The sequence below is a fragment of the Panicum virgatum genome, chromosome 8N (assembly GCF_016808335.1).
Source record: "Panicum virgatum strain AP13 chromosome 8N, P.virgatum_v5, whole genome shotgun sequence".
Taxonomy (NCBI): Eukaryota; Viridiplantae; Streptophyta; class Magnoliopsida; order Poales; family Poaceae; genus Panicum; species Panicum virgatum.
Genome location: NC_053152.1, coordinates 8936566 through 8962924, shown reverse-complemented (window position 1 = coordinate 8962924; position 26359 = coordinate 8936566). Strand labels below are relative to the sequence as shown.

The window sequence follows — 26359 nt, the reverse complement described above, 5'->3', positions numbered from 1 at the left end:
CACCGATAGCAACCAAATGGCACATATCACCAAAGAACATGTTTTCTAAAGTTTTGGACAGCAAGGAGGTGATCAATTTAGTAGGTAATCTATGGAATAAAAACTGGTAAAATATCTAGTTATTGATAACATGGGAAAGTTAGATGACTCATGTGAAAGAATTTGGACAACAAGAGTGGAAGATTTCTATAGATGTTGGACAGCAAGGTACCAAATACAAAATCATGTATGCTCATGAAAATCATTAGCAATACATATACAATGAATGGATGCAACATGATGATGACTACATCACCGCAATTCTAGCCACTATGCCAGAAATGCAGATTGGAGACGCGGAAAAACAGGCATCGGAGACGAAAAAAACTCGCGTCACCAAATTTTCGTCACCGATGTAAATCACATCGGTGACGCGGATTTCTCGCGTCACCGAAGACCTCTTATCGGAGACGCGTTTCTTAATTATCGGCGTCACCTATAAGGATTAACAGTGACGCGCCTCATTACTCCCGCGTCTCCAATATTGGGTCATTGGAGACGCGGATTAGTAACTAGCGTCTCCTATGACGAATTAAAAAAATATAAAAAATAAAAATAGGTGACAGAAATTAACAAAAATAGGCCAAATCTACATCATATATAGTTCATCCTCTGATCACACATACATATGTGCATACATCTGTGCTCATACATACATCATAGTGCCTCCTCTATTATGCTACCTTATTTTCCAGCAGTTCCTAACACTTCTTATCTGAACTAATACATAAGCTAAACCCAATGGCGTTCTACAAGAACTAAACCTTGACTTTTCACTTTTGAGCCATGTTGGTGAATACTACATACTGGATCATCTGATAGTTTCGATCCAGAAGCATACATTCCTGCAAGTAATCAACAGTAGCATATAGGTTAGATGATAACTGCTAGCAAGGTTTATTTCAATTTAGTTTAAGGATGGTATGGAAGCATCAACAGTAGCAGTAAAAACAGTGAACAAAATACTCCAAAGAGCACAATAAACAAGCTTTGAATCTACAAAGCCACAAGGGACAGAAGATCAAGCAAATGCAGATATAGTCCTCAAAAAGCCAGAGATTCAGCAGATTCTTTTGGGAATTTCTACATAGAAACAAAATGATCAAATTTCTTAACTAGAGCAAGGGTAAACTGTGGCCTTATCAATTCGGAAGTGAGCAGGCAAGCTGCAGGCTATTACATCAACTAACAGGGCACTTAATTACTGTGACAAAAAAATTGGTTCACATAGTGTGACAGAACCGTCTAAATTAAACCGGCTTAAGTGCGCTAACTATTATCTTAAGTGTCAATCAAGTCACCGCGCACTTAAAACGGTGTAATCCGGCAGCCTGTTGGGTTAAGGATCGAAAACACTGGAAGTCTCACCCGAAGGCGAGCGCAGATGATTACAAGCAGACAGAAGTTTTTTAAATTTAAATTACAAAACAGAGTTTAACAAAATGAATTTAAATAAAATATCAGAGTTCAAAATGCAGCGGAAATTAAATAAAAGTTTGATTTAAAAACCACGATACTACGAAGGCGTGAGGATGTCACATCGAGCCCACCGGTGTGAATCCTGGTTAGCTCCAACCAGCAACAAATACCTGAAAATAGGGTAATAACAAACCCTGAGTATACTAATACTCAGCAAGACTTACCCGACTAGTGGTATATACTTAGCCGAGTCGTAGACATGCAAAGCTTTTTGGCTCTGGAGTTATTTTACTAAAAAAGCTGCTAACAATGGATCCTCACCTTCAAATTTTAGCTCAGGTTTAGTATAAATTTACCAACTATATTTGCCTGAATTTCTAGAGCACACATGGTAGAACAGAGAAATTCTCTGGTAACATCACAATCCAGTTCTCTTCATTCCATTCTCGTTCCAAGTTCTTACTACGATGTGACGAAGTGACCAAAGTTCTCATATTCGCGAGTCACGGCGAATCGATCCGATTTAATCTTGCAAGGTGGACCTAACCAACACGACACATGTAAGCCACACTGGACCACACATGTTAACTGTTCTCATCATTACCACGACATCTGAACCACGCTTGCCAAAACCCGGGTGAAGGGCCCCTCGCATCGAACTCCCAAAGAACCCGGAGGCGACATACAATCCAACAACCGCCATCATTCCACGCCCAGAGTAGCAGGTCGCATTTCAAAGTATCGTTGTAAATCAGGTCTACAGCTTACCGGTTTCGACTACCTCCTACTTCTATCATTCCACACCCAGAGTAACACGTTTTAGGATTCTATCATATAGAGCATAAAAAGATACAGCTAACAAAACTGATTTTGTATTTTTAGCATTTTTCTACAATTTACTATGCATTTTTCAAGTTTGCAGCTAAATTTTGAAAAAGGTCCTGCGGCCACTATTCATATGAGTCTCAGACTTCGCAAAAAGACCCCTGTAATTCTTCCTATTGTTGCGTGGGGTCCCTGGCTGCCATTACAGTGAGCACGAGCTCACTGAGCTCCATGGGGATGGAACTCCCGGCCTCCATTCTCGAAGCCAAGGACATGGGGAGAGAGAGGAGAGTGAGGGGGTTCTATTTGGTGACTCCAAGCACGGGAGAAAGGGTGGAAGGCGGTCGACACTAAACGGCCATTGTTGCCACCTCGGGAGCTCGTGAGGAGCTCTGTTCCGACAGGGAAAAGGAAGGGCGCGAATTGGGGCGGGTAGAGGAGGGTACGGGGGTGCTCACCACGGCCTCAATCAGGTGAGGGACTGTCGGAGGAAGGGGATCGACGGGCGGGTCGGAGCTTCGAGCAGAGCTCCAATGGCGGCTAGGCGGTGCGGGACTGATTCCGGTTGCTTCGGCCGGGGAGGAGCGCGGCCGGAGCTTGGGGAAGGTGGAGGAGGGGTTGGAGATGGCGCCCGCGCGAGGAATCGAAGGGAGGGCGATGGGAAAGGCCGGTGCAGCTCTGCTCACCTCTATTTTTTTTTCACCTTCAAGAAAAATAAACATTTTGATGAGGGTTGCTCACTCCTCTCATGAAAATGACGCCCCTCTCATGAAATCTCCATTTTTTTATAGTGAAATGTTCGGGTGTTAACCTCTCTGTGGACTGCTTGGTGTACAAGTATATCTTCTACATAGACAAAACCCTACGAAATTCCACATTTCTGAATTTAACACCCTAATTTTCACTTTAGAAGTTCTAGAGTAGTTCTATAATTTTCAGGTTTCCAAAAGACTAGTTTTTGGAATATTTAAAACTCACCATAGGCTCAAAATTTGAATTATTGCATTCATGCTGGTGTATATTTTATTTTGGTAAGGTTGTGTTTGAGTTTCTGAACATCCCAGAATTTTTTCTGAATTTTATGGGTTTTATTTCTACTTTCTATGAGTTTATTTCGTTTTCTTGTTGTTATAAACCATTTTGGCACTATTTTTCGTGCACTGTGGCATCGTTTCGACGCTGCACCGGCGATCCGCCACCGTGGCAACTGGCGGCGCCGCTGCCCTCTGCCATTTCGCCACCTTTTTGCTGCCCTGACCATCGGATCCCGATCTGGTGGCACAGATTCAGTCCTAATCCAGTCAAACCCCAGCACCGCCAGCCAACCCTGCAAAATTACCTCTTAATTTTTTCCAAAATCAACCAGCGCTCCGGTTCTATTAAAAAATAATTCCTTTTCAGCCCAAATTCTTTCACAAAACCCCTTTGTCTTTTTCTAGAATAGAACCCTCTATCCAATTAGGTATTTTATCACGTTAGCTCTTCAATTTTTATACAAAATTATGTTTTAGCCCCCGGTTTTTTCTGTTTAGCTCTTTTAATAGATTTTCTCACGTATAAGTCCCTACAGAGCCGTATTTAGCATATATTTAGCGTTTTATGTCCGTTTTAAGTGCTCATAATACTGTTTTGATTGTTGTAACGCGTAGAACTAGATTTTAAGCCTTTTGTCAATGGTTGGTGTAGTGTTTTAATTTATTTCTATTGTTTGCTTGTATGTCTTTGTGTGCTTGGCCTGTTCGTGACGAGTAGATGAGGAGCCGTTCGAGAATCTTCAAGATCAAGAGTTTGAAGACTTTGAGAAGTAGCAGCAAGTATATTCCTTGATAATGTTTCAGTCCTAATAATTTTTATGCTTGCATGCATTAAATTGATGGGGTCCTATTAGGATCCTAATTGATTATCCTTGTTCTTGAAAAGCTGGGTTACTTTTACAAAACATTTTGGATAGTTTGCTTAGCTGTTGAACAATGGTTAGGGGTGGTTTATGAAATTGATACTTGAGGCATGAGACCTTAATGTATACATTTTTGGTACAATACCATGGTTTGGTGAACTTAATTAAAATCAACCATGAAGCGACCACTCGGGAAAACAACACAACCACGAGAACTATATGGCTTTGGTCTTAGCTAATTAATTACATGTCTCTAGCTTGTTAGTAGAACAACGCAACCACGAGAACTATATGGCTCTGGTCTTGGCTGATTAATTACATATCTCTAGCTTGTTAGTAGCTTACCGGAAGGCGCATGGGGGGTCTGTGATGAGGGGTTCGCTGCCTGCCAAGGGTGCATTATTTTGTTTGGTTTTTTGTCACACCATGGGGGTGGTTCACTCACGCAGCTGCTGAAATCTTAGTGAGCTACTATTGGTTAGGGGGGCTACTATTGGTTAGGGAGTCTTTGTGAAGACCTCGTAGTGTACCCATAGAGCCATACCTTTATAAAGAAGTGTGGTGAATATGCCTGATCATCACTGCGTGATAGGTAGCACGACTCGTGGGTAAAGTGTGCAACCTCTGTAGAGTGAAAACTGATATATCAGTCGTGCTCACAATCAAGAGCGGCTTAGACCTTCATATGTTTGCTTAATTGAATCATTGTTTAATTTAGTGGTTTAATTGTTCCCATATTCATTTGTTATTTCTGTTATCAATATATTTTTCATAGATGTGGGATGATTTCACGCATGTTAGTAAATAGGGAAATTTGGATCTGTACCATTAAAAGATCACAAAATTAGATATATACCATCGTTATCTCACTAACATGTGGGGTTCACATGAGTCAATGATATATGGGTCCGATGGTATATATCTAACTTTTGGATCTGTTAATAGGTTGTTGCAGCTGTTGTTATAATGCTTACCGCTTATTCAGCCAGTCATATTCCTTGTTTAAGTCTTTCATGTCATTTATTTTCCAATATACTTGCTGAGTATGACATGTGCACACCCTGGTTATAACCAAACTACTTAACAAGGCCAGTTTGAGGACTTTCCGGAGGATACTCGGGACTTCTAGGCATATGTTCCCCCAGACAACTGCCTGTGAAGTTTGGATGATCCGCTGCTAGAATAAATGCAAATTGAAACACTTATTTATTTATGTTATGACATTCATCTTAGTTTGTAATGAATAACTGCGGTACTTTATGACATTGCTACTGTTATTCACTTATGTCATCATGTGTGTAATTTTTATCCTGACGCACATATAATTTATGGCTCGATTTATTCCTTCATAATTTGGTGTGACACCGAACATATCTGAATCTCATATAAGAAGTAATATGAGGTCCTAGATTATGCATGAAATGAAAAAGAGATCATTTGTGGCAACTAGTATCATTTTATTGAATTCATATTTAGACAATGTATTTTAATCTAAGACGTTATAAATTGGCATGCACTACCGCATAAAAGTTTTCTAGGGGCGGGTAAAATAGTATTTTTAGGGGCGGACGTCGCACCCGTCCCTGGGTACATTACCCGTTCCTAGAAATTGATTTCCAGGGGCGGGTCATCCCATCACTCGTCCCTAGAAATCGATTTCTAGAGGCGGATGATGGGGGCGACCCGTCCCTAGTAATCAATTAAAAAAATAAAAACAAACCACCGTTGCGCGTGCGCGTCCACGCCGCCGCGCGTCCGCATCCGTGCCGCAGCCCCACGTGGAGTCGAGTGACTGCCAGGTGCGGCAGCCCCACGTGCAAGAGGAAGAAGACTGGGGAGACAGTGACGAGATTCAGATGGGGACTGTGGGGAGGAAGAGAGAGAGAGAGGTGAGTGCGGTGCATGTGCGCTGCTGATATTTTGTAGGGATAAGGAGGAGACAGACATGTACAGACCCGCGCCAGTCCGCACCACTGGGTTTCAATTTTTCAGGGCATGGGTTGTTGTCACCCGCCCCTAAAAATGGGCAGCTATTTGTTGGGGCGGGTGGTGCCGTCACCCGCCCCTGAAGATGCATTTCCAGAGGCGGGTGAAATGCTATGGTACCCAATTTTTTTTGTAGAAACGGGGTATATTTGCACCCACCTTAAAAAAAAAAGAGGCGTCCTTAAAAATCGTTTCTGTAGTAGTGATGTATTATAGATGGCAGATTTTTTTTAATATTTTCTTTTGTGGAGGGATGCCATATTATTTTCGTTTTCTCAAATCAACATGATATGTTCTTAAAGTCTATGATTTGCATAAGCATGCACGATAGATAATTAGATATCTCCTTTTTTTGTTGGTTTTTGGTAAATGCATGTATCACCTGCTGATAGGTGTTGCATCCATAGCATAGTAGGCATGCACCCAACTGAAAGTAAAATAGCCCACAAACATTTATTCATCACATTTCCTTAGTTAATCAAAGCTACACATATGTCATAAAGGTTATGCTTTGAATATTGTTATTAGTGAAGTGGATATATCTCCTTTATCAAACTCCATCAGGGATGAAAGCTGCATCCGTCTGCACCACAACCTGGCAGCAAAAACATGACCAATTCATATTGCTACTTATCAGCGGATTAAATGCTGGATAATAAGTGAAATATGAAATGGATAAGCTGTTGATGCTAATTACCTGGTGATTATGATGAGAAGATGGAGGAGGACTATAAACTACACAGAGGACTTCCAGATCTCGGATCCTTTTTCCGAAGGCTTCCTGTTCCACAAGTTTAAGTAGTTTAACGATGCAGTCCATGTCCATCCCCGGCACTTCTCTCACCGTTCTGCAACAGCGTGACCAGGGCTGAGGCGCATCGGTAGGTTTATCCCTATGAATGTAAGATGCACAGTGGATGATGATGGCTTGCTTCTGCGCCCTGGTACAATGACCATGAACAGCTACTTGGGGGGGACAAATGATTGCAAACACAAGGAGGAGAGCTGCTACTCTCTTAGGCATCATTTTTATGAGCTAACCTGACCATATATTTGGCTCTGACATAGTGCTCCAATATATATAGGAAACAAACTGTGAGAGAGAAAGGTCTGGATACCATGCCATTGATGAAGCTTAGTTAATATATACCACAACACAACGAGCAAGATGGATACTCATATGCATCAGACAGGATATGTTAACATATCTGTAGGATAAGTTATTATATATTGCAGTAGTGACAAGAAACAACAACAACAAAGCCTTTTGTCCCAAGCGAGTTGGGGTAGGCTAGAGATGAAACCCAAAAGACACAAAAGTTATGGTTCAGGCACGTTGATAGCTACTCTCCAAGCACTCCTATCCAAAGCTAGCTCCTCAGAGATATCCCAATCTCTAAGGTCTCTCTTAACCGACTCGTCCCAAGTCAGTTTAGGTCTACCTCTACCCCTCTTTACCTTATCAACACGCTTTAGCACCCCACTACGCAGCGGCACCTCCAGAGGCCTCCGTTGGACATGTCCAAACAATCTCAACCGATGTTAGGTAAGTTTCTCCTCAATTTGTGCCACCCCTACCCTTTCCCGAATATCTTCGTTCTGGACTCTATCCCTCCTTGTGTGCCCGCAAAACCACCGTAACATCCGCATCTCTGCCACACTCAGTTGCTGGACATGTCACCTTTTTGTAGGCCAACATTCAGCACCGTATAACATCGCCGGGCGAATCGCTGTCCTATAGAACTTACCTTTTAGCTTTTGTGGCACCCTCCAGTCACAGAGGACACCAGAAGCTTGACGCCATTTCAACCAACCAGCTGAGATTCTATGCCTAACATCTTCATCAATGTCGCCATCCTTTTGTAGCATCGAACCTAAATACCAAAAAGTATCCTTATGGGTTACCACTTGCCCAGATGCGCTGAAATTGCACATCATGTACTCGGTCTTGGTCCTACTAAGTCTGAACTCTTTTGACTCTAATGTGCGTTTCCACAGCTCTAACTTCCTATTTACCCCTGCTCTACTCTCGTTCACTAGCACCACATCATCAGCAAAGAGCATACACCAAGGGATATCATCTTGTATGTCCCTTGTGACCTCATCCATCACCAAAGCAAATAAATAAGGGCTCAATGCCGACCCCTGATGAAGGCCTATGTTAATAGGAAACTCAGTGGTGTCGCCACCACACGTCCGGACAAGCGTCATCGCATTCTTGTACATATCCTTGATGAGGGTAATGTACTTAGTTGGGACTTTGTGCTTCTCCAAGGCCCACCACATGACATTTCTCGGTTTGAGAAAGATATGCTACCATTTATTAATCATTGTTAATGCCAGAACAACCTTTGAGAAAGATGGATACTCTTCTCAGTTTGCTTACAATAAGATTTGAGCTCATTATTATTGGAGGAATTATTTATGTAGGCATCAAAATTGCAGATGTTATACTGTTGAAAAGAACAATAGATGACAAACCATAAATTCTCAATGCAAAGACATTTTTCCAGATATAGGTAGTAGTGCAGAATAAATTTTGAATTCGCATAAAAACCATGCGGTGACTGTCAAACCGCTTGTGCTGTTCAAATTTGACCATTATTGTACTAGAATATTTGGGAATCAACCACCAGACCTTCAAGAGAGGCACAAACAGGATTGGGACCTTGAATTGGGTAGTCATGGGTAGTCTGTTGCCGGTTAGAGTACCTAATAATAACATGAAGGAAAATCAGAAGTTTAACATCCACTTGTCTCCCTAATTAAGGAATATAATACAACAATCTATGGCTAATTATTAGAAGTTAGGAATTGAAGTGACATCGTATTTGGAAAATCTGAATAGGTTACTTTGTGTTTGCATGTTAATCTGAAAAACAAAGCAACAACCACAAGTAACAATATATTGATGCTCCTACCGTAGTAATGAATAAAATGCAGATGTTTTCTTAGACATGAACTTTTTCGTGTCTATAATTGTTATTCTGTACATGTCTACTGGGCCGACAAGTATATATATATGGTTGCTCCAGAATTGGTTCAGTCAAATATTGTAGCAGGCTGTAAAACCTAAAAACGAATGATGATTTCACGTTTCGGCGAGATGACCTAGCAATGAACATTTTTTTAAGATAATGCAGTTATTTTGATAATGCACAGCCAACAGCACATATCTGGTCTGTGAAGTTCAGAGATCAACTTCTTCTCCACCATTTTCGTTTTAATCATGTAATCAAAGACTCAGTAGTCACCTGGCTTACTTCTCTGTAACTATTTTTTTTTCTCTCTCTCTCCCCCCTGTAAGTATCTCTCCTAACATTTTCTAACCTTATCAATGAAAATGAAGCGCTGTGGGGATCTCCCCCACAGTTTTCCTTCAAAAAAAATCTTTTATGTATCAAACTGATCGATGATTACTGCATTATATATATAATGAAATTATTGTGGTTATTTTCAATTCCTGGTAGTGGGCTTATTAAATTTACATAAATGACTCTAATAAGAAAAATAGTCTAACTTATCAGTAGCTATAGACACTAATAATCCACCAGAGCTGCTGGAGATAGATATAGTTGCATAACTATAGTGACCATAAATAGTGCGTGAATAGTTAATTAAGAATTCTGCATGGCCATAACAGAAAGTCATTTTTGTAGTGTCAAAATATCTAAAAGAGACATCATTGAGATAAGTTGAATTCCAAAGTTCTAAAACATTCAGTAATCAATCTCATCAGCATTTCAGACTGTGATCTCAACTCAGAATGAACTCATTTACTTGAATGGGTAACAAGCAATAAAGTCAGCAAAAAAGATTTTGTGGACCCGGCATCTGTCGTCAGTCAACAAGCATACACATGGTTGCATGACTTGGCTCAAACATGAATAGCATTCAAACATTTGATGTTTTGAAATGATATTAGCAGAAGCAGTACAGATTGTGAAGACTGAAGACACTGGCGGATTTAGGCCTAGGGGGGTAGGGATGCAAGTGGGTATCCAATGGTATTTTTTGGGTCAGCTAATTAATTACGATGGCATGTCACTCTAGTTCATTTCTCCTCCCAAATTATTTACACATAATGTCATTCTAGTTCATTTTATCAACTTTTTGTGTCGACCCAACAACCCAAAAATTATCTAACATGCATCCTTAACTAGGGGCGAGAAGAATCTCTGTTCCAGTGGTGACGTCCAACTTCAAGCTCAGGCATCCCATTGAGCATCCACTGGAACCAGCTTTGGGACTCCATGTGCCCATGTTAGTGAATAGTCTACAACTAGGAGGAAATATGTAGTAGCTACAGATAAACCATTGGAGTTTTGCAGCATGATTGCAGACATTCTTTGAGAAAATAGGCAAGAAATAATAGAGCTCAAATACTAATGAGGTCTCAATTGATATATGTTATGAAACAAAATCCCAGTAACTCATCAGACATATGGAACGAATACGAGGTTAGTCAGCTCAGGTATCGGACAAAGCATATATCTAATTTGAGTACGTTTATCTAAATTATATAATACATCAGTGATAATTTTGCAGTTTCCACAAAACAAACATTACTTAAATGACATAACTTCCACGAAATAACACTACCCATTATTACATCCAGTTTAAAGGATACCAAACTAGCAAAGGCCTCTAGGGCGGGCACAAAAAATGAACGCCTCTGTTAATGCCCAGGCGGTCATTGTTTATTAACTGAGGCGGTTACAAAAAAACACCTCAGAAAATTGATTAACAGAGGCGGTCAAACATAACACGACCGCCTCAGTTAATAGATCGGCCCAATTGAACCCAGTTGCTGAGAAAAGTATATAAGAAACCCTAACTCTCTTTCTCTCTCTCTGGCGGCCGCACTCTCCCTCTCTCTCTCTCTCTCTCCCTTCTCCCTCTCCCGATGCCGCCCGCGCACAGATGCCGCGCAGCCTTGGCGTCGTCCCCTCCCCGCGCCGCCCCCGCCCCGACGTCGTCCCCTCCCCATGCGTAGCCCTCTCTCGCGCTGCATAGTCCCTCCCCGCGCCGAGCGGGGGCCAGATCCGGCGAGCCGGGGGCGGATCCGGCGAGCGGGGACCGGATCCGGCCCTCCCCGGCAGAGGGCTGCGCTCGGCGGGCGTGCGGCGGCCCCGGATGGCATGCTGTTGCGGGCATGCGGCGGCGGGCCCCCGTGGTGCGCGGTGTCAGCGGCCGTGGATGGTGTACGGTACCGGGAGTGCGGCAGCGGGCCCCGTGGCGGCGCGGTGGCGGCGGCGGGCGTGCAATGGTCGGCCGCCGTGGCGGCGCGGACGGCCCGGCGGCGGCACAGAGGGCGTGCGGCAGTGGACGACGGCGGCCGCCGCGGCTGGCGGTGGCGCGACCCAGATGGGCTCGCCGGGCCCGTGATGGGCTCGGCGGGCCTGTCATGGGTTTTTCTTTTTCTTTTTCCTTTTTTTATTTGATTAACTGAGGCGTGCACCAAAACGCCTCAGAAAATGCTCGTTTTCTGTGACCTTAGGTCTGAAGCATTTCCAAGAAACGCCTCTGAAAATGAAAAATGCACGTCTCTGAAAATAAAAAATGTAGTAGTGCAAATAGTCTCTCAACTTAAGCATATTTGATATGTATATACAGTTGAAGGGCACATACCGGCTGAATTATGACCACCCGGACAAGCTGTCTTCTGCACAAACCAAAAATATGAATGAATCAAGTTATATATTTATGGAAACAAATACATAATAGTACTATGATGATTTTACTGATGCGACAATTACACTAAAAGAGATCTATCTGATTATAATGTAGAAACTTTATATTTATATCTGGTTATATATGGGTATTCAGGCGGTGGTGGACACATTTATTCTCGTGCTATAAGTTTTTGAAAAGGGGTGACTACCTTCTTCTGAAGTTTTCTCCCTTTGAACATGCCTGTTTTCAACCCATTTCCATTCTTCAGGAAGTCTTTCACATCATTTTTGGAACGGAAGTCCCTGCGGTACTCTCTATGTTGAAAGGTCTACATATAACCAATTTACATGTCGTTAATATCATACATTTACATAAAAATAATGATTGGAGAATAATGTATGCTATAGTCCCTTGATTACAAGGACTGTATGTTTTGTTCTGTAACACCCGTATTTTCAAATTAGGAGCCTAAATAAATTTGATTAGGTTTACTGTAGGCTCGATAAGGTTTCATCTAATTTATCTTGAATTTAGAGCATTTGTCGGGAATCAAATAAAATATTTAGCCATAAAATAAATATAAGAAAAATAGGTGTGTGCATTTCATGCTGGTTTGCATCTTTATTTGCTTGTTGTTCAATTTAAATTCAAATCCTTGGGTTTGAATTTAATTTGAAAGAGTTTGAATCGTTTCAGAAAATGAGAAGGCTTTTCTTTTTCCCCTTCCCTTTTCCAGCCCAAACCGGCCCACTTTCCTTTTCCTTCCCGCGGCCCGGTTTCCTCGCGCCGGCCCGTTCCCCGCCTCCTGGCCCAGTCCAGCCCAGCGCCCTCTCTCCCTCTGTCGCGTGGGGCCCGTCCGTCATCCCCGACCTCGGGGAGGACTCGGACTCTCCCCGAGTCCGGGAGGAGCACGCTGCGCGCGCCGCCCCGACCCGGCGTGGCCCGCACGCCAAGACCCAGTCCCGTACTATAAAAGCAACGCCCCGCGACCCCTGAACCCCCAATCGAACCGAAGCCGCCGCCTCCACAAACCTTAGCTGCACCGTCGCCTTTGAAGTTCCGCCGGAGCTCGATCCAACGCTGCGCCGCCGTTCCGTCGCGCCCCCGCCGCTTTCAAGCCCTCCAGGAGCTTCGCATCAAGGTGGTGATGCTCTTCGATCCTTTTTCTTCCTTTATCTTGCTTTTTCGCGCGCGCATTAGCTCGTCGGAGCAAGCGCCGCCGCCGTTCCGCCATGCGCCGTAGCGAGCTCTGCTCCGCCCGCCTCAGCTAGCGCAGCTACCCCAGATCGTTTTCCCGCGCCGCGCTCTTGCTCCCAGTGCCAGCCGCGCTCGAAATCTATCCCGGACGGCCGTTTTCGGCCCATGCCGGCGATGCGCTGCCGCCCAGTCTCGCCGCCGGCGCTATGCGCCGCCACCAGCGCCGCCGCTCAGCCCCGACCCGCTTGCGGCCGTCAGATCTAAATCGGACGGTCCAAATTAGATCGGATCTCAAGTCAACTAGTCAGAAAACGGTCAACTGTGTTCTTTTTGCACTAAAGCCCCTCTGATTTTCCAAAATTAATCCGCCGTCCACTGCTGTTGAAAAGTATTTACGAAAAAGTCCTTTCTTTTATGGTTTAGCCCCTGAGTATAAGGTTTAATTACGTTTTAGCCCTTAGATCTTGTTTTAGCCATAACTTTCTCGTTTTAGATCCGTTTTCGATGATCTTTACGCTCACGCGATCGTTGCAACGAGTAGTATAGTTTAGTAACCTCTTTTTGTACTGTTTATGTTGTTTGGTGTACTGTTTCTTATTGTTTGTACTTGTTTGCTTGCATGTGCGTGTTCGGTGCGATAGACGGTCCGCAGTTCGAGGAGCAGCAGCAAGATCAAGACTTCGGAGGACCGGACCAGCAGCAGTTTGAGAAAGGCAAGTGGACCCTTGATCATGTTTTGACCCATGAAATCACCAAATCTATCACATTTACTTTTATGTTCATGCATGTGTCTATAATATGATGGGAACCGAGTTAAGGACATGCCTAGTATTGTTTACCTTATTCCTTGATCAACTTGGGTTTAATTTCATGTTGGGTAGCTATTGCTAGTTGCTTTACCTTGGATATGGGTGGATAATATTACAAATGCTATACTTGTACTTCATGTTCATGATGGTTTAATATTGTTAATCAAGATCATATGTGTTAATTGGAACATGGAGAACCACCCAAGAAAACAGTACAACCACAATTACTATATGGCTCTGGTCTTGGCTGATTAATTAGAAACTCTAGCTTGTGACAATCTTACCAAAAGGGCAAGAGGGGATGCATTGATGGGATATAGCTCAGTCCTCTTGGGGCAATTGGTATTGTTTTATGATCCTTTGGCAAGGTATCACCTCATTAGGGCAGTGCTATGACTACTTTGGCTTGAAACCTTAGCGGGTTGTCATAGGTTAGGGAATCTTTGTAAAGGCCTCGTAGCGTCCCTATGCAGTCATACCTAAGAAAGTGTGATATGGTGCTTGGCCCGCACTTGCATGGTTGGGTTTAAAGTTCTTCGGAGCTTTTACGCGAATTGTGGTGAAAGTGTACAACCTCTGCAGAGTTAAAACTAACCGGTTAGCCGTGCTCACGGTCAAGAGCGGCTTGGACCCTCACATGATAATTGAACCTGAAGTTGATCTAAATCGATGCTTTACTTATGGTTATGTTGTATATCTTCATATATGCTTATCTTGTGGGTTTAATGGTATATACTTATATCTAGTTAATGCTTGCTAATAAAATATGATCAACTAAAATTGCTGAGTGCAGTTAAAACCGTGTCAGCTATTCCTTGAAATAGCCTTGCATATATTATAGTTGTTTCCCTACCACTTGTTGAGTACCAACCATAAGTGTACTCACCCTTGCATACTTGCTGCTCAGACCGTAATAACAACTGCCCGGAGTTTCCAGAAGACTTCGAGGATTTCTAGGCATATGTCTCCCAGTCATCTGCATGTGCTGAAGAAGATTCCGCTGCTACTCTTTAGACGTTTATTTATTCGCTTTAGACTTTCGGTTTTGTAATAAAGTCTTTAATACTCTCTTTACGCTTGCACTAGTTGTGATATTCACTTATTGTTTAATCATATGTGTGTAAACTGATCCTGGCGCACATATGAGATGCATTCGGTTTGCCTTCATAAATCGGGTGTGACATGTTCCCAGCCACTTGAATCAAAATTTTTCTTTCAAACAACAAATTCTATGCTGCATACATGCACAACATAATAGAATTATAATATCTTGCCAAAATAAACTCATATCAATTTGAAACATCATTGATGGAAATTTTCCAGGATTTTGAGACACAAGGTGGCCCATCCTAGTTTAGAGATTTTTCAACACACAATGCACCATCCCTGCATTATTAAATAATTGTCTTCAACATTAGTTTCTACTGTCATGGGCATGCATAACATACAAAACTATATATAATATATTGTGAACTATTTTTCGTGAAATTATTCAACTCATACCGATTTCAGAAAATGTTGACAGAAAATTAAAACTTAAATGTTTTCACCGTGCAACAGATCTTTATTTTCCATGAATAAAATAAGAATGATGTCATTGAATGCATGTTCTTTAGTGATAATGTGCTCAGTATTTTATTGAGCATCCCTACATTTACTGAAACATTACTAAGATATTATGATATAGATCACTGGCTCATTATATATCAGAATAGCTAGCGGCAATGACTTTTTGCTCTACAACATTTCATGCACTTGCTCTTCTTCTCCTTACGGATAAAAAATGATATTCATAATAAACACAAGATTCAGGATAAAATTAATAATGTGCGCACACAAGCATTATTAGAATATAATGCTACAGCAGCAACTCTTATTTCGAACTTTCTTGAAATATGATTGAAAAATGCAAAAAGTGCCTTGAAACCACTCAACAAAATGTCCAGATATAAATTTATATATTTGAAAATAGTGCCATGCATGAATATAATCCTGGTCAACTGAAACACGCCAAGATGCTATAGTTACATAAAAAAAGATAGTTTAAATGAATTTACACATAACATAGAACAACGCAATAGGCAGAAGAGCGATCAGAACGATGTGTTGACATCTAGGGGATGAAAAAGCCTACGAAGAGAACATCGCTTGTCTGTGCATATGTACAGAGAGAGGGTATATATGTCCTACAAGGAATTATATCTATGTATATCATTTAACTTCAGGACCAAAAAATGCCAGTTTCGAATAGATCGAGTACCGCCAAAGAGAAACATACATAGCAATCATAAACCGCGTCATCTGAGAAAATATATATTCTTCAGTTAGCAGTGAATATTTTTCAGGTGCGGTAGCACAAGGCATATGTGAACAAAGCCACAGATCTAGATATTTCTTTTTTGCGAGGAAGATCTAGATATACAGATGCAAAGCTAATCAAATATGGAGAAGATCTCAGCACTTTTTATATAGAAATACTAACCCAGTCCTTGCGCCCATCATTTCTAGTTTCAATGAAAGCTGTCCAGTCTCCTTCCTTGTAATATTCATGTGACTTCAAGTCGGAGGGAACGGGAACTTCTTGTTTTCCAGCACGAGCAGATTGGCCTCTTAAGCGGCGTAGTTCATCTGCATCAAACGGGACTGGATTCGTACCTCCATAGGGAGCCAGAATCATACGTAAAGGAACCGCTTCTACCGGATTCAGACCCTTCATCTTTGGATCTTGAATATTCACCGGAACTAGCGCAGCAGACACAGTCTCTTCCTCCTCTGAATATATCACTGCAGGAGGGACTTCACTATCGGAACAGGTTGATGAACTCATCTCAGAGTCACTCCACGGATCTAGGGTTTCCGTAGTTGATGAATCCATGGACTAGACTACTGACAGAGCTGCTTGCCTTATTTCTCTTCTTATTTCACCATTTGCCAGTTTTTCCAATCTGTGTTCTACCAAGAGCAAGCTGTTTTCCTCAGGCTGACGGTCTGATCCAGCCAAATTGTTCAACCAGCTTTTAAAATCCAGCTTGTGATTCAAACACCACCTCGGCTTATGGTACAGCTTTTACTGTCCACCAACCCCAAGAATCTCACAAGCTATAGCTCATCCCGCGTGGAGCACCTGAATCTATTTGTTGGCCACCACAGTGGCCCCCGCTGACATGGCCGCCGCTGCATGCTGCCACAATGAGCACGCGCCGCAACAGGCCTCACCCTGGAGCACGTTGATTCCTTTCCCTTCGCTGCCTGTCCTGACCTTGCGCCAGTGGGAGACCTTAGCTGGAGCCGGGTTCTTGCCTTCTTGGATACAGAAGCAAGAGAAACTGAACAATGGAGAGAGGTGTACGTATTCCTGGCTGCTCTGCGACATTACCTCCAAATTTTTAGCTTGGAATAGCGGGAAGAATTGGGGCCGTTCAAGGTTTCGCTATCCGCCACATTGCATTTCATAGGAACTGTGAGGAACGGCCCAAATTATTTTGATTAAACCGGGTCATCATTCATTGATCAACCCAGCTTAAGCGAGATAACCCCGGTACTCCCTGGTATGCGCCTTGAGCATCGCCCAGGATCAACTCGCATACCGTTTGTTCACGTCGTAGCAACCATCACCAGGATACATAGGAGAGCAAAATTTTAAACTTTTGATTAAAAGTCTTAATTATCTTACAAAACTCATGGAGTTAACTATAACATAAACAACTAAACATGAGGATTTTCAGCATTTAAAGGTTCTCTACAAACTAAGGTGTATCCTAGGTCTAAGTGGATAACCTACCATGTTTTTCTCATGATTCAGAGTCTAAACGCAGCGGATATTTACAGAGTATTAGGTAGCAAATACTACACCCCATCACAAACCGCGCCGAATCCGCTCAATGAAGGGTCCGCGTATGGTACCAAGCTTACCATCCCATTATAAAGCATGTGGTTCGTACGGAAAAGTGCTCAAGAAACCGGCATCCAAAGAGACGGTCCTTAACCAACTCAAGCAAGCCTAAACAATTTGGATTGCACTTCCGACATGGCCTTACCACACTTGCTCAAGTCTCGATCCTTCATTCATATCTTTCTCATATTTTAATCTTTCTCATCTACTCGAGTATATTTAAGCAAACACCCTATAGCTCGCGAGTGATGGTGACCTTGCCATCTCTCGACTTCTACCGTAAGCTAAGCATGGCTAAGCAAATTAATTAGAGGAGTCTAAACATACATAATTTACCTAGTATAAGTTGTTCTAGAGCTAAAAGGAAAAACATGCCAAGTGGGTTCTACACAAATCACATGACTAGATAGTGTTAAGCCCATGCACAAGCAATAATTTATAATAGCAAATTAAGATTCAAAAGTAAGGTTTGAAATACATAGGTGCCTGCCTTGGTACTCCGCAACCACGACACTCCGGAACGTCATCCTCTAAGAAAGTAGAAAATGCATGAATTAGAAAGGATGACAATGCATATGCTCATGATGAATTAGAAAAGATGCCATGAATGCATATGCTTATGAGATGCAATGACTTATGAGAGGTAAAGGTTGACATGATTCAAGTTCATAAAGTAAGCAAGTCAATGAGGTAAGTTAGGGTACACAAACATGGCATCGGATGGAGATGCAAAACAATTATTCATACAAGCACACACACTCTACAAGACAAGTTGTAACATGAGGATGCAATCAAAACTAGTTGTGCTAATACTATTTGTGATATACATTAAGGATAAGTAGCGCACACAACATCAAGCATCGACCATGGAAATTAGTTCATGATTGCTATCAACATAGAGTGCTAGAGTCTAGAGCATGCTCGTATAAGTTGATAGTATTAATTAAGGTAGTTGCTAGCTAATTTAGACAATCAAGAAATAATGATAGCTACTGGAACATCACATTTTAGTTTAGGTAAAGATCTTCATTATATAAGAGAAGCTAGCAAATCTTATTCTACTTAATTAAAACAGCATCATTACTCAAACTATTCCATGGAGGTTACTAACCACAAAAGCATATCGTAATTATTTTTCATTATGAGAGAAAGGTTGATAGCTCACATGAGCACAAGTGATTCACTAGGCATTTTGCGAGTAAATTAATCCTAGAACGACATATATTCAAATTTGTATCCATCTACAAACATTTAATGAAAGCTAATATTTACAACAACTTATCATGGTTATAGGTAATTAACAAGAGTGTTTGAAGATTTTAGAAGAGCAGCATGAAATAATTAACCATGCAATCAACTAGGGAACAAGCTCTTAATTAATAAATTAGAAACTATATGAAAATACAACAATTTCATAGGTGTTATAAATTTTAGACAGTAGATAAAGGTTGAGCATAGTAAATAAAATTGGATTCACAATTTTTGAGGCACATATGCACTTGTTGTGGTATTTACTAGTTAACTAGGTTTAAATAGATATAGATTAAACTATACCAATCTAGAAACAATTCACACAAAACAACATGTCTAATGGATAGTACACATCATAAGGAAGCTAGCAAAATTGGTTTCATAATTTTTGGACTAACAGGGAATTAATTATGCAATTAACAAGATAAAAAATGTTTAATTAAATTGGAAAATAATATAATTATTTTGGGAGAAAAATATTTTTAACAAGTAGAGAACGTCAAGACGAAACCAACAAAATTTGTTTCACATCAATTGGAGTTATTTTCAATTTTATATGAATTTTACAAGATGATGCATAGTTGAGCACCTAAACTGGTTACTGTTCCTACCGCGCTACAGTACTGCGGACCGTCCGGTCTGCCGTACAAGCCCGGGATGAGTTCCAGAAACGCAAGTTCTGTGTGGAAATTGGAAGTGAACTGCGGACCGTCCGGGGGTGAATGGCGGACTGTCCGCCGTAGAAAATTCTAGAGACGTGTTTTTGTGCAGAGGTTCGGTGTTGGAGGCCACGACTCGCGGACTGTCCGGCCGTAGGTCGCGGACCGTTCGCTCGTCGGCCGAGGTTCACCGGCGAGGTCACCGGCGGCACCTCCGGCATCGATTTTGAGTGCGGTTTGTTTTTATAGGTTTCTAAGGACATGGGGAACTTGTTTTGGCTAGAAGATTTGACATGCATGGAGTTTCTAAATCTCTGTGTCATCAATGGTGAAGGACCATGAATGGGCTAGGGTGCTTGATTGAGGGCAAAGGAAGGAAGATGATTGGCAAGGGGAGCTCACCGGCGACGAGTAGAGCACGAGTAAGGGGCCACTTGGAGTAGAGCGGCGTCGGTGTAGATCGGGTCGAGTTCATCGTTGAGAGCTTGGGCAAGATGAAGAAGAAGATTGGGGATGTCCTTCTCCTCGGTCTTCTGCGAGAAAGAGGTGGCCGAGGTGGTGGAGGAGCTCGTCGGCGTCGTCCTTCTCTAGTCCTCCATCGATCTCCGGCGAGGGTGGGGTGGATTTGGTGGGAGAGTGTGAGTTCTTCCTCCATGACTTGGTTGGGGAGGAGCAAGGAAGAGGAAAGGAGTGTTCTGTGAGGGAAGAGGCAATGGGGAGGGGAGGGGGCGCTGGTGGTGGTGGAGCGTCAGTGGGACTTGACGAGGATATGTGTCACATCTTCTCTACGCAGGCGACACGCACGCAGGGTCCTCTCGCGGACCGTCCGCGGTAGAGGAGCGGACTGTCCGGAGGGGAGGGTTACGTTACATGCTGGTTCTGTATAGAAACTTCTTCCTTTACTCCAACCTCAAAAACTGATCTTCCAAGCCTCTAAAAGTTCCACCAATTTTTGTGTTGATATTAGAAATCAAGAGCAACCCATTTTGTTTGGAATTGGTAGAAAATCTATTGTGCATTTGAAATGAAAATTCTTCCTGAAATGCTATTTTTGAGTTTTCGGCTAAGCTGTTTGGCTTCAAGATGGTTTCCTAAAATCCGGGAAAAATCATCTAATTTCATATTTTTCAATGTAGTATTTTATCAAAATAATTTCCAACATAAGTCATATAATTAAAATGCAAGTTGCTTCACAAACTATGGGTTCCACATATATAAACAATTCAAAATTAAATTTAGATTCATTCAATTCAAGCACAAAATCTTTATGAATGCTTAACTCAAGCTCGTGATGCAATGCTTAACATGATAATTACAGTTGGGTCGTTACAAATTTTACCCCCTTAGAAGAATCTCGTCCCGAGATTCAAACAAAAGCTTGAAAAAGGAGATGGTAAAAGATGGAATTGTTGGTAGAATACTATAGTGAGATATTCGATGGTAATATATGGCCAAGAGCTTGGTAGACCAGGAACTTTACAGTCTGATAATTAAAGATGAGTTCATCTAACTATGATAGAATATGTGAGGTATTGACCTTGATTGGCTTGTGTAGAGATTTTTGTTTCCTAGGGAAGAGGAAGAAAGGGATAGTCACAATAGTTGTGGAATTTATAATTTTGGGTGTGCTAGCTCATTGAAAGTTTTCTCTAAAGGATCTAAGAAACACCTAAAGAAGGTAAAGATGCGAGATTGCAATCAATCCATTTAGATGTTGCCTACTAGATTTGGTGATGGACACATTTTTGGTGAAAGAGAGTATGAGGTAAAGTATAAAGGAAATTGAATTGGTTCTACAAAGGGCTGATTTCAAGGGATTCATATATGTTTATGAGCAGCTATAGGTACCTATTCTTGACAAGGTTACTCCCCAGCTTAATCTATATATTGGCTCAAAGGTAGCATTTTGGCTATTCCCCAAATCCCTGTTCACGTTATATGCTCATTTGAAATCACATGATTGCTCATGACAATTGATGGGTGATGCAATTATTTACAAAGATGCAGTTTTATTAATAGTAGTCCTAAGGGGACAACATGGAAACACAATGCATGACATGATGCAATTCTTGGTGCATCGCATGATTGTAATGGTGCAATACACATATGAGATGGTGTAGGTGCAATAGTGCAGATTATGCAAGGATGCACATGCTCATAATGGTTATTATAGTGCACATAAATACATGATTGCAATTTTTTTTGAAGAATGGGAACACTTTGACTAGGACATATGTGGCATACCTACAACTTGCTAGAGGGCTTGTCATGGTGTTACTTCTATCTTACACCTAGCACAAGGATAGTTAGTTATGAACCAAGTTCACTTGCTTAAGGCACACTATGGTTCGAACTAGGTAGGATCATGGTGAGTGGGAGCTATTTTTGAGATGATAGATAGGCTTTTTCGGGGTCAAGAATGATTGATTTTAACCTAGAAGGTCATCACAACACTCATAGCCTACAAAGCATTAGGAAGGGTTGACTTGGCAAAATATTAGATGGATTGGTGTTTATAAGATGGAATAGAGTAGAGGGGATCTAAATTGGAAGCTACTATTACCATGAGAATGACTTACTTTGTTAGATAGGATCGGAGCTATAGGATGTGATTGGGTATCAAGAATAAGAGCACTAGAAGCTTTAAAGACCAAAGTAGTGCACCAGAAGACTTTTGTAGCATGTCAAAACCATATGCCCGAGCACCAGCGCGCGCCTAACGGCACAACCATGTGGTTGCAGCACACATGGGGCCCTAGGTTCCGTCGCGGCACTATGGGTCACATGGAATGGCACCACCATAAGCAAGCCACCGATAGCAACCAAATGGCACATATCACCAAAGAACATATTTTCTAAAGTTTTGGACAGCAAGGAGGTGATCAATTTAGTAGGTAATCTATGGAATAAAAACTGGTAAAATATCTAGTTATTGATAACATGGGAAAGTTAGATGACTCATGTGAAAGAATTTGGACAACAAGAGTGGAAGATTTCTATAGATGTTGGACAGCAATGTACCAAATACAAAATCATGTATGCTCATGAAAATCATTAGCAATACATATACAATGAATGGATGCAACATGATGATGACTACATTACCGCAATTCTAGCCACTATGCCAGAAACGCAGATTGGAGACGCGAAAAAACATGCATCGGAGACGAAAAAAACTCGCGTCACCAAATTTTCGTCACCGATGTAAATCACATCGGTGACACGGATTTCTCACGTCACCGAAGACCTCTTATCGGAGACGCGTTTCTTAATTATCCGCATCACCTATAAGGATTAACAGTGACGCGCCTCATTACTCCCGCGTCTCCAATATTGGGTCATTGGAGACGCGGATTAGTAACTAGCGTCTCCTATGACGAATTAAAAAAATATAAAAAAATAAAAATAGGTGACGGAAATTAACAAAAATAGGCCAAATCTACATCATATATAGTTCATCCTCTTATCACACATAGATATGTGCATACATCTGTGCTCATACATACATCATAGTGCCTCCTCTATTCTGCTACCTTATTTTCCAGCGGTTCCTAACACTTCTTATCTGAACTAATACATAAGCTAAACCCAATGGCGTTCTACAAGAACTAAACCTTGACTTTTCACTTTTGAGCCATGTTGGTGAATACTACATACTGGATCATCTGATAGTTTCGATCCAGAAGCATACATTCCTGCAAGTAATCAACAGTAGCATATAGGTTAGATGATAACTGCTACCAAGGTTTATTTCAATTTAGTTTAAGGATGGTATGGAAGCATCAACAGTAGCAGTAAAAACAGTGAACAAAATACTCCAAAGAGCACAATAAACAAGCTTTGAATCTACAAAGCCACAAGGGACAGAAGATCAAGCAAATGCAGATATAGTCCTCAAAAAGCCAGAGATTCAGCAGATTCTTTTGGGAATTTCTACATAGAAACAAAATGATCAAATTTCTTAACTAGAGCAAGGGTAAACTGTGGCCTTATCAATTCGGAAGTGAGCAGGCAAGCTGCAGGCTATTACGTCAACTAATAGGGCACTTAATTACTGTGACAAAAAATTTGGTTCACATAGTGTGACAGAACCGTCTAAATTAAACCGGCTTAAGTGCGCTAACTATTATCTTAAGTGTCAATCAAGTCACCGCGCACTTAAAATGGTGTAATTCGGCAGCCTGTTGGGTTAAGGATCGAAAACACTAGAAGTCTCACCCGAAGGCGAGCGCAGATGATTACAAGCAGACAGAAGTTTTTCAAATTTAAATTACAAAACAGAGTTTAACAAAATGAATTTAAATAAAATATCAGAGTTCAAAATACAGCAGAAATTAAATAGAAGTTTGATTTAAAAACCACGATACTACGAAGGCGTGAGGATGTCACATCGAGCCCACCAGTGTGAATCCTGGTTAGCTCCAACCAGCAACAAATACCTGAAAACAGGGTAACAACAAACCCTGAGTATACTAATACTCAGCAAGACTTACTCGACTAGTGGTATATACTTAGCCGACTCCTAGACATGCAAAGCTTTTTGGCTCTGGAGTTATTTTACTGAAAAAGCTGCTAACAATGGATTCTCACCTTCAAATTTTAGCTCAGGTTTAGTATAAATTTACCAACTATATTTGCCTGAATTTCTAGAGCACACATTGTAAAACAGAGAAATTCTCTGGTAACATCACAATCCAGTTCTCTTCTTTCCATTCTCGTTCCAAGTTCTTACTACGATGTGATGAAGTGACCAAGGTTCTCATATTCGCGAGTCACGGCGAATCGATCCGATTTAACCTTGCAAGGTGGACCTAGCCAACACGACACATGTAAGCCACACTGACCACACATGTCAACTGTTCTCATCATTACCACGACATCTGAACCACGCCTGCCAAAACCCGGGTGAAGGGCCCCTCGCAGCGAACTCCCAAAGAACCCGGAGGCGACATACAATCCAACACCTGCCATCATTCTACGCCCAGAGTAGCAGGTCGCATTTCAAAGTATCGTTGTAAATCAAGTCTACAGCTTACCGGTTTCGACTACCTCCTACTTCTATCATTCCACGCCTAGAGTAACATGTTTTAGGATTCTATCATATAGAGCATAAAAAGATACAGCTAACAAAACTGATTTTGTATTTTTAGCATTTTTCTACAATTTACTATGCATTTTTCAAGTTTGCAGCTAAATTTTGAAAAAGGTCCTGCGGGCACTATTCGTATGAGTCTCAGACTTTGCAAAAAGACCCCTGGAATTCTTCCTATTGTTGCGTGGGGTCCCTGGCTGCCATTACAGTGAGCACGAGCTCACTGAGCTCCATGGGGATGGCACTTCCGGCCTCCGTTCTCGAAGCCAAGGAAATGGGGAGAGAGAGGAGAGTGAGGGGGTTCTATTTGGTGACTCCAAGCATGGGAGAAAGGGTGGAAGGCGGTCGACACCAAACGGCCATTGTTGCCGTCTCGGGAGCTCGTGAGGAGCTCTGTTTCGACAGGGAAAAGGAAGGGCGCGAATTGGGACGGGTAGAGGAGGGTACGGGGGTGCTCACCACGGCCTCAATCAGGTGAGGGACCGCCGGAGGAAGGGGATCGACGGGCGGGTCGGAGCTTCGAGCAGAGCTCCAATGGCGGCCAGGCGGTGCGGGACTGATTCCGGTTGCTTCGGCCGGGGAGGAGCGCGGCCGGAGCTTGGGGAAGGTGGAGGAGGCGTTGGAGATGGCGCTCGCGCGAGGAATCGAAGGGAGGGCGATGGGAAAGGCCGGTGCAGCTCTGCTCACCTCTAGTCGATGTGAGGAGAAAAGGGGATCGACCAGGGAGCGAAATGGATCGAGACGGGAGGATAAGGTTGGACTGAGGCATGGGCATGCGTATAGGGAGCAGGTGGCACAGTGGAAGATTTCAAACAAAATTTAGCTCGATTTTGATCGTCCAAAACTCAGTATTTCACATTGAAACTTGAAATTAGATCAAAACAAGAGTTGTAGAGGGAGAAAAGATCTACAACATTGATATTGGACAAAAGTTGATCTGAGTCTTGGATTATGGCGAAAATTCACTACAAGAAATCTGTGACGAATTCTGACGAAATTTTTGTAACGTTTTCAGAGATCGTCACAGATTTGCAAATGGCCCATTTGGGCTCCAATTCGGGCCCAGTTTCTATGACGAACCTTTGATAACCGTCATGGATTGAAAATTAAAATCATCACAAAATAAGTTGCCTTTATTTGCTTGTGATGGAAGAAAAAAAAATTCTCCCGCAGAATTGGTGATAAGAAAAACAAAGAGCTGCTCATCAAAAAAAATAACGATAAAAAAATGGGAGAAAAAAAGAGAGAATGGAGCATTCGAACCATGGTCTCGAAGACCAGGCCGCCGCACCATAACACTGTTCTACACCTTCATTTGAGCTAATAGGGCATCGAACTCTGATCTTCAAGATAAGAAGCGCAAGCCCTACCAACTGCTCCACACCTTCGGTTATGATGATGAATGGTATTATCCTATTTATAGACTAGTATCTCATGTTTTAATAATTTGGAGAAAAAAGAGGCGCATAGAGCAGCGGGGATTCGAACCGGGGCATGGCGATAAGACCCGGGTGCCCAACCAATGAGCCGGGCCTTTGTTTGTGGTGAATTGGATAATAATTATTTTATATACTAGTGTTGTGACGTGGCCCTACAATGAAGAACTGATGTGTGATT

At 42.0% G+C, this 26359-nt stretch overlaps 2 long non-coding RNA genes across 2 annotated transcripts; both read right to left on the bottom strand.

The window, feature by feature from the left end:
• Positions 1-589: 589 nt before the first annotated feature.
• Positions 590-3013, bottom strand: LOC120684548. Its single transcript, XR_005679345.1, has 2 exons — positions 2742-3013; positions 590-884 (listed from the first exon to the last, which is right to left on the bottom strand). It is a non-coding gene; the product is annotated as an uncharacterized LOC120684548 (long non-coding RNA).
• A 20056-nt stretch (positions 3014-23069) lies between these two features.
• Positions 23070-25464, bottom strand: LOC120686008. Its single transcript, XR_005679917.1, has 2 exons — positions 25202-25464; positions 23070-23345 (listed from the first exon to the last, which is right to left on the bottom strand). It is a non-coding gene; the product is annotated as an uncharacterized LOC120686008 (long non-coding RNA).
• Between the last annotated feature and the right edge of the window lie 895 nt (positions 25465-26359).